Source organism: Hyperoodon ampullatus (assembly GCF_949752795.1).
Source record: "Hyperoodon ampullatus genome assembly, chromosome: 2".
In the NCBI taxonomy this organism is placed as follows: domain Eukaryota; kingdom Metazoa; phylum Chordata; class Mammalia; order Artiodactyla; family Ziphiidae; genus Hyperoodon; species Hyperoodon ampullatus.
The window spans coordinates 6396948-6411448 of NC_136915.1; the positions used below are offsets into that span (position 1 = coordinate 6396948).

At 41.6% G+C, this 14501-nt stretch overlaps 1 protein-coding gene and 1 pseudogene across 2 annotated transcripts in view; one reads left to right on the forward strand and one right to left on the reverse strand.

Annotated features, from left to right (window-relative positions):
- RERE (arginine-glutamic acid dipeptide repeats) overlaps positions 1-14501 on the reverse strand; it is a 420244-nt gene that overhangs the window by 135858 nt on the left and 269885 nt on the right. The gene's annotated exons all lie outside the window — the stretch shown is intronic.
- On the forward strand, positions 7659-7980 carry LOC307048957 (large ribosomal subunit protein eL37-like; annotated as a pseudogene). The gene has a single exon. The product of its transcript is annotated as a large ribosomal subunit protein eL37-like (transcript).

Here is a 14501-nt window from a genome sequence, read left to right on the forward strand (position 1 = left end):
AAGAATCTAGTTTCAAAGCACTACAATGACCTCGTTCCACTGCCTGAAGTTCTTCTTTGCCTGATCTCCCCCACCCCCATTATGCAGTAACACGCAGCACATGTGCCCACGGCACACAACTCCATCCCACCTCAGGCTACTCAAGGGCTTTACTGTCATCACCTGCTGCAAAGAAGAAAATAGTTGTAAGGACCATACCCAACACATACCCAACACACACACGCACGCACGCACGCGCGCGCGACAGTTCAGGAAACAAATTTATTTTTAAAATCCCACCTCAGTTTACAAAGCAGCAGTATTCACAGGTTAAGCCAATTTCCCGACCAAAAATGTTGCTGGCTTTCCATACATGGATATCAAACTTCATCATACACAGGAATGGAGTGTCCCCAGAAAAACAGGGGCTTTGGATCAAGCAAGTATGTCTATGATGCACATCTAAATGTCTCTTTGTTCCCACTGGGAAGTCTCTGGGAAATGCTATTTTTAAAAAAAGGACCATCACAACAGGATAGAAAGCCCAGAGATAAACCCACCTATGGGTTTATTACCACCTATAGGACCATTAGCACCTATGGTCAACTAATCTAGGACAAAGGAGGCAAGGATATACAATGGAGAAAAGACAGTCTCTTCAATAAGTGGTGCTGGGAAAGCTGGACAGCTACATGTAAAAGAATGAAATTAGAACACTCCCTAACACCATACACAAAAATAAACTCAAAATGGATTAAAGACCTAAATGTAAGGCCAGACACTATAAAACTTTTAGAGGAAAACACAGGCAGAACACCCTATGACATAAATCGCAGCAAGATTCTTTTTGACCCACCTCCTAGAGAAATGGAAATAAACCCAAAAAATAAACAAGTGGGACCTAATGAAACTTAAAAGCTTTTGCATAGCAAAGGAAACCATAAACAAGATGAAAAGACAACCCTCAGAATGGGAGAAAATATTTGCAAACAAAGCAACTGACAAAGGATTAATCTCCAAAATATGCAAGCAGCTCCTGCAGCTCAATATCAAAAAAACAAACAACCCAATCCAAAAATGGGCAGAAGACCTAAACAGACATTTCTCCAAAGAAGATATACAGATTGCCAACAAACACATGAAAGGATGCTCAATATCTCTAATCATTAGAGAAATGCAAATCAAAACTATAATGCGATATCATCTCACACCGGTCAGAATGGCCATCATTAAAAAATCTAGAAACAATAAATGCTGGAGAGGGTGTGGAGAAAAGGGAACCCTCTTGCACTGTTGGTGAGAATGTGAACTGATACAGCCACTACGGAGAACAGTATGGAGGTTCCTTAAAAAACTAAAAATAGAATTACCATATGACCCAGCAATCCTACTACTAGGCATATACCCAGAGAAAACCATAATTCAAAAAGACACATGCACCCCAATGTTCATTGCAGCACTATTTGCAATAGCCAGGTCATGGAAGCAACCTAAATGCCCATCGACAGACGAAGGGATAAAGCGGATGTGGTACATATATACAACGGAATATTATTCAGCCATAAAAAGGAACGAAATTGGGTCATTTGTAGAGATGTGGATGGATCTAGAGACTGTCATACAGAGTGAAGTAAGTCAGAAAGAGAAAAACAAATATCGTATATTAACGCATATATGTGGCACCTAGAAAAATGGTACAGATGAACCGGTTTGCAGGGCAGAAATTGAGACACAGATGTAGAGAACAAACGTATAGACACCAAGGGAGGAAACTGGCAGGGGTGTGATGAATTGGGAGATTGGGATTGAGATGTATACACTAATATGTATAAAACGGATAACTAATAAGAACCTGCTGTATAAATAAGTAAATAAAATTAAATTTTAAAAAAAGGGGCCATCACCTTATTCCTATTCACTGTAGTGGTGTGAATATGGGGAGGGGGAGGGGGAGGAGGCAGCAACGGTGGGGGCAGCTGTGGTAGCAACACAAGCGTTAACATACACATACTCATCCCACTGTATCAGACACATACTCATCCCACTGTATTAGAGAGACTGGCAAGAAAAGAACAACATTTAATGGTGCACACACCAAATGTTACACGAAATAGAAGTAAAGCTTTTAAAAAAACTTTAAGAAGTGTAAAGAAAAATATAAACACCCAAAAAGCATAAGAAGAATGCTGGCCAAACATATTGGTCACTAATTTAATTACCGTAATTCCTAACACAGTTCCTAAGATTGTCTTAGATGAACAGGTTGACCCAAAAATACAGATGTTGTTAAGATAACTACACCTACATAAGACTGTAGACTTGGACTTTGAATTCATAACAGTAATACACTGATAAACTATGTGCCAGGCACTTTCATATTGTTCTCTTCCAATCTTTCTAACAACTGTGAGAAATATTCACCCCCATACGACCTAGGAGAAAACAGAGGTTCAGAGAAAGGAAGGAACTTATCCAACATCACAGCTTGTCCAATGTCACTTATTAAGTAGAATTTGAACCATATCATCTAGCTCCAAATCTAGTTTTCTCTCTTACCACAGATGCCACTCATTTAATTCAACATATTTATGCCAGAGGCCCATTGGTCAGACACTCTCCTGGGAACTGAGGACATGCTCTGTGCTCCAGAAGCTTAAAGTCCAATAAGGAAGACAATCAATCAAATCGTCACAAATAAATGCACAGTTCAAAGAACTCTGATAGACGGTCTAATTATCCCAACTAAATTAAAATGAACTACTGTTTTAGCTTAGATCCAAAGTATCACAGAGCATACATATAAGAGGCAGATTCGTTTTCTTTCAGATTTGCTTTAAAGAAATGTTCAACAACCTGTCACCTACCCTGTCAGAAACTGCTCTCAATACAGATGACGGTCAGCTTGGGAGGAGATGCACAAATGCACAAATAATTTCAAATCTCCCTTTACCCCGTACTTTCTATTTTCTCTCTCATTTTGTCAGACAGTTGTTTCACAGCTTTAGGATGAACGTCTTTCTGGTGGAAGGACGACTTAGTTCAGTAATGACCAAAAAATAAAACAAAAAGCTAAAAACGAATTCAGAAGGAAAAAGGATCGGGACCAATGAACAACCAAAAAATCACAGACATGGCGAACATCAGGTTGTAGGTGTATCAGTGTGTTTCAATTAATTCTTAAGCTAACACACCAGACAAGAGTCTAGGAAGTGGTCAAAAGCAGGGGTACGTTATGAGTGGATTGCCAGACTCTGCAAAATTTATGTTGACAGAGGAACACTTTAAATGTAAGGATCAACCTCAGATTCTGATTCAAGAGGCTGATGTAATGACAAGAAAAGCTAGTAACAGGTTAATATCTGGGGGAGCTTTTACTTTTACATTCTTTTGGAAACACACACAGTCTCTCTTCACCAGCATTTCCTGATACTCTGAAGCCCAGCAGGAGGGGAACAAGAAGCCACAATGAAGCTAATCATCCTCTTTCCAATGTCCACGCCACCCGGGCCCTAGACAACATCCCCAAACAAGGGAACAACTTCCCGTGCGCTGCGCCTTTACCTCTACCACCACCAGACAAGCCTGGAAGCCCCAGAGCGGAAGGCGGCTGGTCAGCAAATAACCTTCCAAAAATATTTTCCTAAAAAGGGAAAATGTAGTACAAATGCATGGCACGTAAGATAAAGCTCTAGTGACTCACTTTAGTGGATCTGAAACATAGGAACTCGGCTCTTAACAACAAAGGGTCCCCACAGATCCCGGTGGCAACCACAAGTCCTCGCCGTCGAATCGGGTGGCTGCACGTGAGCTCCACAGACCACCAGCCAGCCGAGCGGGAGGACCCGGCCAGAGTTGATTCAGCTATCGGTATAGCCTCCTGTTCACATCTGATTTGCCATATGTAAAAAAAGTTTAGGAAGAATTAAAGATTCTACAACAGAAAGGCAGTTCCACAACTGTTTTCCTAACAAGTATTCCCGACTCAAACGGTGGGCTTCTGAAACGAGGCAGAAACTTGAGTCCTGCAGGGCTCCCATCAAGGGCTGCGGTGTCCAGCTCCTCCAGGCTAGAGAAAGGGTGACTTCACACTCACGGGAGAGGAGACGGAAGGAAGAGTAAAGGTGCTTCTAAGTGAAGTGAAAGATGGCAAGTTCCAGCAGCAATGCTCCGTGGCATGGGGAAAAGTAAAAGTGGTTATCCGCCCCAAACTCCCAAAGGCAATGTTCAAATAAATGTGATCAAAAGGGGAGGACAGCCCTCACAGAAATGGAAAAGAGAATTAAAAATCGTAGGTAATAAGTGCAATAACCCTAAATTATCCCTGTATAATTCACCTCCTTAATCACAATCCCCAAATTGAACCTGCCAGAAGCCAGATTATACTTCAGTAACATTTTCGGTGGCTATAATTCATCATTAGCCTTGCTAAACTTTCCGCCAAAATCAGGGGCCTCCTAGGACAGGAGTTAACCATGCCCAGCTCCGTATTCATATACAAAGAAGGGCTCACATGAAGAATTTCTCCCTCTATCATCAGTGTACAGTCAATTTCTTCCCTATCCTCTGAGAGCTTCTCACTTGCACATTCTTCTATATTGTATGCTTCCTTTCATCCTCACAGAGACACAAAGCAAGTGTCACTTCAAAAATTTTTCCAACTTCTATCAGAAGAAAAAAGGGGAGAGGAAACAAAAAGCGACAATTAATATAATTCAAAAACTTCACTTAATATCTACTTGGGGAAGAATTCAACTTGTCCTGAATCTGCATATTATGATTGGCTCCCTAAGTCAGCTATGTTGAGAGCCATTTGTCTGAGCCCAGTCTGTAAACAGGACATGCAAAAAGCATAACTGCCCCTCACAGAAAAGACTGGTGTCCGGTCCCATCAAGCAGTGGGCACAAAACCTGGTCTTGTAGACGCCTCCACCTTCTCAGGCATCAACTCCTCCTGTCACTCGTCTCCTACAGAACTCGCAAGTCACACAACAAAATACACATACACAACAAATGGCACCTTTTGCTAAAACAAACAGAACGAACAAAAAACCCTGAAACCTCAACTTCTAACACAAATGTCATGGCAAACAATTTTTCTTTTTTAATTGCCAAGAAATTTTCCATAAGCTCCAAAAGACAGGATGGACTTGGAAGCAATAGAAAATGATGTGACATAACCTTTCATTTCTTAAAAAATCCATTTTAAGGTGATATTGTTGCAACCAGAATCCATAACTGTTCCCTGCATAGGTCAAAACGTATGCACTATTTCAGGCTTCAGAAAAAGATCACAAGAATTATAATTTGCTCTGGCAAACAGGCTCTCAATCAAAACAAGTTCCACCCACCTTCAAAGCAACCAATAGCTGCCCACCTACCACCCTTCCTAAATCGTCCAAACAGAGCCGCTCGGGGGCCCAGGCGGCCCGACCAGCCCCACGCAGCCCGGCAGCCTACAGGTTTGCTCTGCAGGTGTCTGAAGGCAAACAGCCTCGGCACCCGGCACCCAGAAAGACTAGGGTTGAAGCTGCACCCGGAGAGGAGGAGGTGAGGGAAAGGGGAAGAGGACAGGGACCAGAGGGACCACGACGCTCTGCGTTTGCTTAATGCATCTCTGAGTAGACCCCGTTCCATTCTCAGCTCTGATCTCCCGCTTTGCACCACCACCTACATGGCCAGCCAGGGCTGGATTCAAGGCTCGCAGGAACATGCACTATGAATGATGAAATGATTCATGAACATCCTCAGAAGTGAGAGAGCGCAGCAAAACCATCACACTCTTTCAGTGAGGCCGGAGGAAGACAGCCTACCTGCAGGGGCTGAATGCATGGTCCATGCCTAACAGAGGCCCTGGTGAGTGTAGCTGCGCCCTGCGCCTCCGCCTTCTGTGCAAACTCTGCCCTTTCTACTCTAGCAACTCAAAATGGAGGCACATGCGGTCTGAGAGACCTCGCAGAGCTCGCACTGAGCTTGTGCTGTGACCTAAGCCTTCACGCAGGACGCAGAAACTCCCCCTCACACTGACAGGACTGAGCATGTGCTGTGACCCTCCCTCATCCATACACTGTCTCTCAACGCAATCAATCTCAACCCTGCTGTTTCCGTAAATAAAGCCCAGCCAACAGACGAGGCAGCTTCTCCCCGCATACCAAGCTAGTGTGCAGGGAAGTGGGGCTGCAGAAAGGGGATCCCAGACGGCCAACACCAGGGAACTCGCAGGCCGAGCCACTGAGAGGCTGCAGACAAATGCCCTGCTCTGTCAAGACAACAGCAAGTTCTGTTTTGTCTTTTTAAAAAATAAATAAATAAATTATGGTTTTAAACAGAGAGGTCATCAAGAAGGAACAGAATGAAAAAACACAGATATGAATGACTATACACAGGACTGGCAAACAGAAATACTGCAGTCTATTTAAAAACATAGCAGTAGCTACCTAAGGGAAGCAACCCCGCAAATTTCTTCTTGAAAACTTTAAACATTTGGAAAAAGGTCACATGAAAAATCCTGGCAAAGTTATGGAGTACTGGGTATCACTGCAGCCACAAACACAGTGTGGATGGTATAGCAAGCAGAGTATCTAAAGAATACTGGATTTTATGCAAAGAGCTTTATCTCCCTTAGATAAGAAGTTCTAAAATCGCTTAAATAATAAATAAAAACATCTCCTAAAGAGATACTAACCCAATCAGAGGTGTATAGCATAAGGAATGTACTCCTAACAATAAAAAGGGCATGAAAGTTCAAATCAAGAGGCCAAAGAACAAGCACCCTGCCAACAAATACCCAAGCACCTAAAAAAAAATCTCAGTTTAGGCCTCTTGATTCAGAACTCTAGGCAATTCTCTGTAACACTGTCCATGAAGCTAAATTCACTTAAAAATTTAATTGGAAGCAATTTCTAAAGCCACATTAGCAAGACCACACCATCCTAGTAATACTAAGCACTACAAACTGTTCATACTGCCCAAGCACCAGCCAACACATTTTCTGTTAAAATCCTTAAAAACACGTTTTATGCTCTCTCCCCCAACCTCCACCTCCAACAAAAGGCAAGCTGGTCTATCAGCCATATAAGAAATCCTAGTTCTGGATGTGTATGTGGGCTTAGTTTCCATTTGCAAACCAAGAAATGATTCTGTAAAGTTATAATTTAAAAAGAAAAGAAAGACCATGAGACTCCCCCAATTTACAAAGGACAAGAGAGGGTAGGAAAGAGCAGTGCCAATTCTGTTTCCCACAAATGTAACGGAATGAGAAGAAATTAAAACCTGCTTAAAAGGATACTCAGCGTCCTCAAGATTCCTAAAGTAAACGCAGGACCCATTCCACTTCCTTGGAGCCCGGTTATGCTTTCAGATCAACTAAATTGAGACTATGATTAAATAAAAAACTCTTATCATGCTAAAGAATGTAATTTACACAAGAAATGCCAAATACACTTAAACAAGTTTCACCTTTGACCCAGCACATGAAGCAAGCATCCACAGGTTGGAATATCATCTTCCCGGCTGGTACGTAAGACATGTCCCCAGAAGTGTGTGACTAGAAACAGCCCAGAGAAAAAGACTTTCTAAAAACAAGAGCAACTGAACTAGAACCTAGCAGCAAATAGCATGAATATGACCACCAAACTGTTTCCTTCAAAAGTGCACTAAAAAAAAAACCCACCAGAAGCAAGATGACGAAGGGAGCATCATCGTTTGGAAAGTGTTGGAATGAGATGCACACGTGTGCCGCCGCTGTGGCTCTAAGGCCTACCACCCTCAGAAGTCCACCTGTGGCAAATGTGTCTCCCCTGCCACGCGAAAGAGAAAGTGTAGCGGGAGTGCTAAAGCTGGAAGACAAAATATCACCGGGACTGGTCGAATGAGGCACCTAAAAACTGTATACCGCAGATTCAGGCATGGATTCCGTGAAGGAACAACACCTAAACCCAAGAGGGCAGCTGTTGCAACATCCAGCTCCTCTTAAGGATTTCAACAATTAGTCACGCAATAAATGTTCTGGTTTAAAAAAACAAAACAAAACAAAACAAAACCACCAAGCCCTTTCACACGTAAATAGCTTACTTGGAGAACTCAGCATAAAATAGTAATTTAATAAATTCATCTTTACTCTGAAAAACCACAGTAACTGTTCCATGGAGCACAGCATAAAACCGGTTATTGGGATAGCAAGTCAACAAATGGGGACTATAATCTCAGTCCCACAAAATGCCCTGAGTGACACTAAGGGCAAGTTACCAACAGCCTATGGCCTGTTCTCTGTGATACTGGATCCCAGTTGTGACCCCGGCCTCCTACAACATGCTCTTCCTTGTCTTTGCTGACACTGTCTCCTCACAGCCGTCCCTTACACACCACTTGGACAGACACCCCTTCTCCCGTGGCCCCTCAGCGGCAGCACACCCTGGAGCTCCCTCCCAAGACCTCTTCTCTTCCACGTGGAGAACGCATCCCCTCGAGCACAGCTCCAGCCAGCCCCTCCCTGGAGACGCCTCTTTCCTAGGAGCAGCTTGGACACCTGAGACAACTCTGCTGTCCTCCTGCTGCACCTCGGCTCACCGCACCCTTCTCTGCGGTGCCGCAACCCTCTTAAGAGATGTTAAGTTAAGCTCTTTAGGGTCAAGGAGGTTATCAAAATCACCTTTACTGAAACCCCCCAACTCTCTTGTTTTGTACTTCAAAAAAAAAATCTGATGCACCAAGAAGAGCATAATATCACTTACACATAATTTATACATAAAAGAATTACATAAGCTAAATCTAATCATGAGGAAACATCAAACAAACCAAATTGAATTATATTTGAAAATATACTTTTCAAAAATGTCAATATCATGGGGAAAAAAAACAAAAAAAAGGTTAGGAAACATATTATGAAAACAAAGAGAGGCAAAGGATATTAAAGCGATACAACAACTAAACACCAATGCATGATCATAAGGGGGGAATTACTATGAAGGTCAGTATTAGAAAAACTGGCAAAATGTGAGTGTGGACTATATTAGACTATACAGTATTACATTGATGTTAATACTCCTGATTTTGATAACCATACTATGGTTATGCAAGAGAATGTCCTTGTTCTTAGACATTTAAATATTTAGGAGAAAAGAAGCTTGGTATCTGCAATTCATTCCTAAATGGTCCAGGAAAGGAAAATACTATAGAGAGGATAATTAAGCAAAGATGGCAAACACAGAAAATAATGGGCAAAAACAGAGATAATAAAGCAAATCTGTAATAAGGTTTAAAAAATAATTAAATAATACTACATAAACTAAAATCAATGCAAATAAAATAATAAAGCAAATATGTCAAAATGTTAACAACTGGTGAAATGGATGAAAGATACACGAGAGTTCTATGTACTAACCTTATAACTCTTTTTTAAGTTATGTACAAGAAATTCCAAACTAAAAATTTTTCAATATATAAAACAAAAAATATTTACACTAGCCTTCAATCATCAATCTTCATGGAATCTGGAGACCAGACACACCAGTGGCAATGAGTGACCTGCCTGCCCACCTGCTTCCATAGTGCTCTAATCCCCAAACTGAATCCACTTCAGACCCAGCTAGCTCTAAATTCAATCCAACCTCAGAATATGGGATCGGCCCTCCTCCTCATCAGAGAAAATCAAGGAGCTCTAACACCTGAAAATTAAGTGAGCCAGTGTGCCACTTGTTTTTTTTTTTTTCGCAGTACGCAGGCCTCTCACTGTTGTGGCCTCTCCCGTTGCGGAGCACAGGCTCCAGACACGCAGGCTCAGCGGCCATGGCTCACGGGCCCAGCCGCTCCACGGCATGTGGGATCCTCTGGGACCGGGGCATGAACCCGCGTCCCAGGCATAGGCAGGCGGACCCTCAACCACTGCACCACCAGGGAAGCCCCAGTGTGCCACTTTTAACCATACATTTCAATTCTAGAAACGGGCTCTGTTTCCCCTGACCAATCCTTGTCTTGAGCTGAGGACACCTTGGAACTTTACTCAGTACTTACAGGCCTCCAAGACCCAGGACTTATTTTTTCCACTGGTTGTCTTGAACACTAGATGCTTTCTTACCGAACAACCTACCTGGAGCTCATTCCTGCCACCATGTTGCCCTAACTTGTCATCTGGCTGCCGGCAGGGATATGCACGCACCTTGCACGTGGGTGGCCCTAGTGCTTCCTTCTGAGGCCTACTGCTCGGTCTCCCCAGAAGTACGGTGATCCCGGCACATCTACATTTGCCTCTGGTCCCTAGACCTCCCTCTCTCCTCCAGTTAATCCTTAGTGAACAACAAGTGAAGGATTAAAACTTCTAAATACATTAAAGGGGAGCTGAGCAGGTGAAATGCATATATTATTCTAATAGATTCTTTCTAAAATTATAAAGGTTTATTATATAAAAACCGACTGAATAATCACTCTGCCATTATAATACTTTTTAGTGAGCAGAAAATTTATGTTTATCAAAGGTAAAGTAAGAGCTGCAACATGGAAATTTCCTGGATTTAATTTTGAAGTGTTTTCTACACTCCAGAAAAGAGAAAAATGTTTTATTTACTAACAAGAAGTTATAACGGGGCTTCCCTGGTGGCGCAGTGGTTAAGAATCTGTCTGCCAATGCAGGGGACACAGGTTCGAGCCCTGGTCCGGGAAGATCCCACATGCCACGGAGCAACTAAGCCCGTGTGCCACAACTACTGAGCCTGCACTCTAGAGTCCGCGAGCCACAACTACTGAAGCATGCGTGCCTAGAGCCCATGCTCTGCAACAAGAGAAGCCACTGCAATAAGAAGCCCGCGCACGGCAATGAAGAGTAGCTCCCGCTCGCTGCAACTAGAGGAAGCTTGTGCGCAGCAATGAAGACCCAATGCGGCCAAAAATAAATAAATAAAATAAATATTTTTTTTAAAAAAGAAGTTATAAAACAAAATTAGCAATGAAATGTTAACATTCAGGAAACTCTAGAGAAAAACACTCACTGGAAAAAAGATATTCTAAAAAAAGAAAGATATTCTATTTGACTTTTAATTAGTACTAACTTCCCTTCGAGAGAAAAGGTTTCAGAAACAGCTTGTTTAAATTTTATTTTGAAATTGTCCCTGGTGTGTGCAAATGGAACTGAGCTTTGTATTTATATTGATCTTATATCCAGCAAGCATGCTGATTTATCTTACCAGCTCTAACCATCTGTTCACATATTTTCTCAGATTTTCTATGGTAAAAATTATTGCACCATCTTTAATAAAGGTTCATTTCTTCACTCCCGATCCTCATATATTTTCATGTCTTAATGGTCATGGGAACCTTTCTATTGTCTCTGATTTTACAGAGAGTGTGTCCAACACTCTGACTTTAAGTACAGTGTTTGCTGCAGGTTTTCAGTAAGTATTCGTCAGAATAAGGAAGCTGCACTCTACAGTTAACTTGCTAAGAACCCCCCACCCCGCAAGTACTGAATGGGTGTTGAATTTTATCAAGTGCTTTTTCTACATCAAGATGACTGTATATACTTTCTTCTTCAATATGTTGAAAAATGGTAAAATGTTAACAGATAAATTACTGTTAAACCATTCATGTATTCTATAAACCCAACTTGAACAAGTATACTTTTAATGCTTTGTCAGATTCCATTTCCCAGTATTTTATTTAAACATTTTACATGCGTGTTCGTAAGTAAAACTGACCTATAAATCTTACTTTTCAATCTGGTTTTGGAATAAAGGTTTTACTTGCCTCATAAAATAACTTGGGGAACCTATACCTTCTTTTTCTGTTTTCTAGAATGGTGGTAGAATTCACCTGTAAAGCAGGAGTCTGGTTTTCTTCTTTTTGTTCTAATGAGAAGAAAAGGAAATGTCCTGTACAAATTATGAAAACTGCCTTTAAAGGGAGAAGGCATGCTTTTTTACCCACTTCCTCTTTCTTCCAGCCTTCAATCTGGATGTTATGGCTACCATTCCATCACCTCCTTGAGCACAAGGTCACAGCTGAAGTTAAGGGTACAGAGGTGGCCCCTGGTATCTGCAGAGCCCAATACCAGCCTAGGATTGCTTCCTTTGAAACTTTGCTTATATGAGAGAGAAATGAAAGTTCTATTTTGTTCAAGCCTATTATATCGTCTCTTTCTGATAGTTCTAGCACTGAAGTTCTTCAATGTGTATCTTACCATTTATTTTATCTGATTCAAGTTGAAGACACATAGTTTCCTCCAACATTTTGTAATTTTTGACAGTGAGCTCAGCATTCAAAGATATTTTATCTGTATATACCCTACAGGTTCTTGAATGAGGGTGTGTCCTTCCTCCAAAATTGTACATGTTTCTGTCAGCTGTCCAGGGCAGCTCACTGGCACGAGACCACTTTTTATATTATCTTCTCATCCTGGAGTTCTTGTATTTTTCTTTTTTATATGTAATGAATTTATTTGTTTGTTTGCTTATTTTTGACAGCATCGGGTCTTCGCTGCTGCGTGCGGGCTTTCTCTAATTGCGGCGAGCGGGGGCTACTCTTCATTGCGGTGCTCGGGCTTCTCACTGCGGTGGCTTCTCCTGTTGCGGAGCACGGGCTCTAGGCACATGGGCTTCAGTAGTTGTGGCACGCAGGCTCAGTACTTGTGGCTCGCAGGCTCTAGAGCGCAGGCTCAGTAGTTGTGGCGCATGAGCTTGGCTGCTCCGCGGCATGTGGGATCTTCCCGGACCAGGGCTCGAACCCGTGTCCCCTGCATTGGCAGGCGGATTCTTAACCGCTGCGCCACCAGGGAAGTCCCTCTCGTATTTTTCAAGAGTGCAAATTCAAGCCCCAATTGTCTTGGGGGCAAGGCCCAAAGTTATGAGTTATAAGGGGAGTTCTCCTTCTATTCCTCCTCTTCCTTTTTTGGTCTGGAGTACCAAACCCAGACAGGTTTCCCTGTCATTTTCTTCTAGTTCCAGATATGTTACCTAGTTCACCCTTGCACCAAAAGAACAGGCCTTCGAGGATCCTAGCTTTATACAGGCTCTCAGCTCCAGCTCCCGAAACCCTTGAGATCAGGACCCCATCTCCTGTACCTGGTGCGTGTTAAAACCAAAGACGCCGTGTGAAGAAGACGAGCAAATGCCCCGACCCCTCTCACCGCAGGCTGCTGAACTTTTCAGTTTCTCTTAATTCTTGCAAGCTCAGCTCTGCATTTAAAAGATCTGTTGTATTTTATTCAGTATTTGTATATGTTTACTGGCAAACGGTTTTTGGAATTATCAAATCTCAGTTTGGGTCCTATTTTACTAAAGTTCTTTCATCTTCAGTCAGCTGTGTTTCCAAATATACACGTACTCTCATCTCAACTGTCTCCAAGACTTGCCATCACAGGTAAATGTTCTGAAAGTGCAAATGTGATGACAGAGGAAAAGTGAACAAGAAAATGTTCGTATCCAGCTCTAGCTTCTCGCCCCCAAAAGCTATACAAAGACAATGAGCTGTGATGAGTAGAAAAGTTGACTTCACTAAAACAGAAGTGAATTTTGAAATGTCTCAAATCCAAATTAACTGAAATAAGGGAGATCTAGATTGTCACTTTGCAGCTGAAGTATAAATATCTATGTTGAAACAAGATGGTCACAGTGTTATTTGACCAGGTTATTTAAATAATGGAAAACCCATAGATGTTCAATAGTATGAGAACAGGTAAATTATGGGACATCCATATGATGGTGTATACAGGGTGCTCATTACCAATGTCTGCAAAACGTTTAATGACATGGTACTAGGTTCAAAACAGAAGATGATGAACGAAGAGAGGAATGCGTGATGATTTGTACATTATGTATAAACAATATTTTAATTATAACCTTAAAACATACACATATACCTATACAGGTGCACAAAGATGTATATTCAAGGAAAAACACAAATATAGGTTATAGAATATTATAACAGTTTGCTTCTTTAATTTTTGAATTTGTCAAGTTATTTTCTGGTAAGCACGTGTTTTTTTCTTCATTAGAAAGACTGAAAGTTATTTTCTAACACAGCCAGAAGAAAATATGTTGTATATGAACCAATGTACGATGAAATCATAGAAGTTAAGAGCACAAGGTTTCGAGTCAAACAGGGTTGGGATTTCCTGTTTACTAACCTTAGGCAGCTATTTAATGTAATATCGATTTTCCTTTTCCTCATTTATAAAATAAAGACAATACCAACTTCAATGAGCTTTTATGGGAATTAAAAAATTAACAATCTAGGACAGAGTGAGCATTCACTTCCTGGTGGTAGTAGTTGTTATCACATAGGTCTTGAACAGGTGATGTTACAAATTTGATTCCTTGAGGTGGCACTAAGGAATATCAACAGATAAACCTACTAAAAATACAGCTTAAGATGTCAAAACCCATCCATGTGTGGGAGAGAGCAGAGTCTGAGGTAGGAAATTGGAAGTAAAGATATTAAGGACAATGCCATGAGGTTTTCTACTGTTAAAGGTGAGAATTACAAATAAGGGAAAAGGGAAAAAAACTTGCAGGAACCTTGTATTATTGGATTAGAGT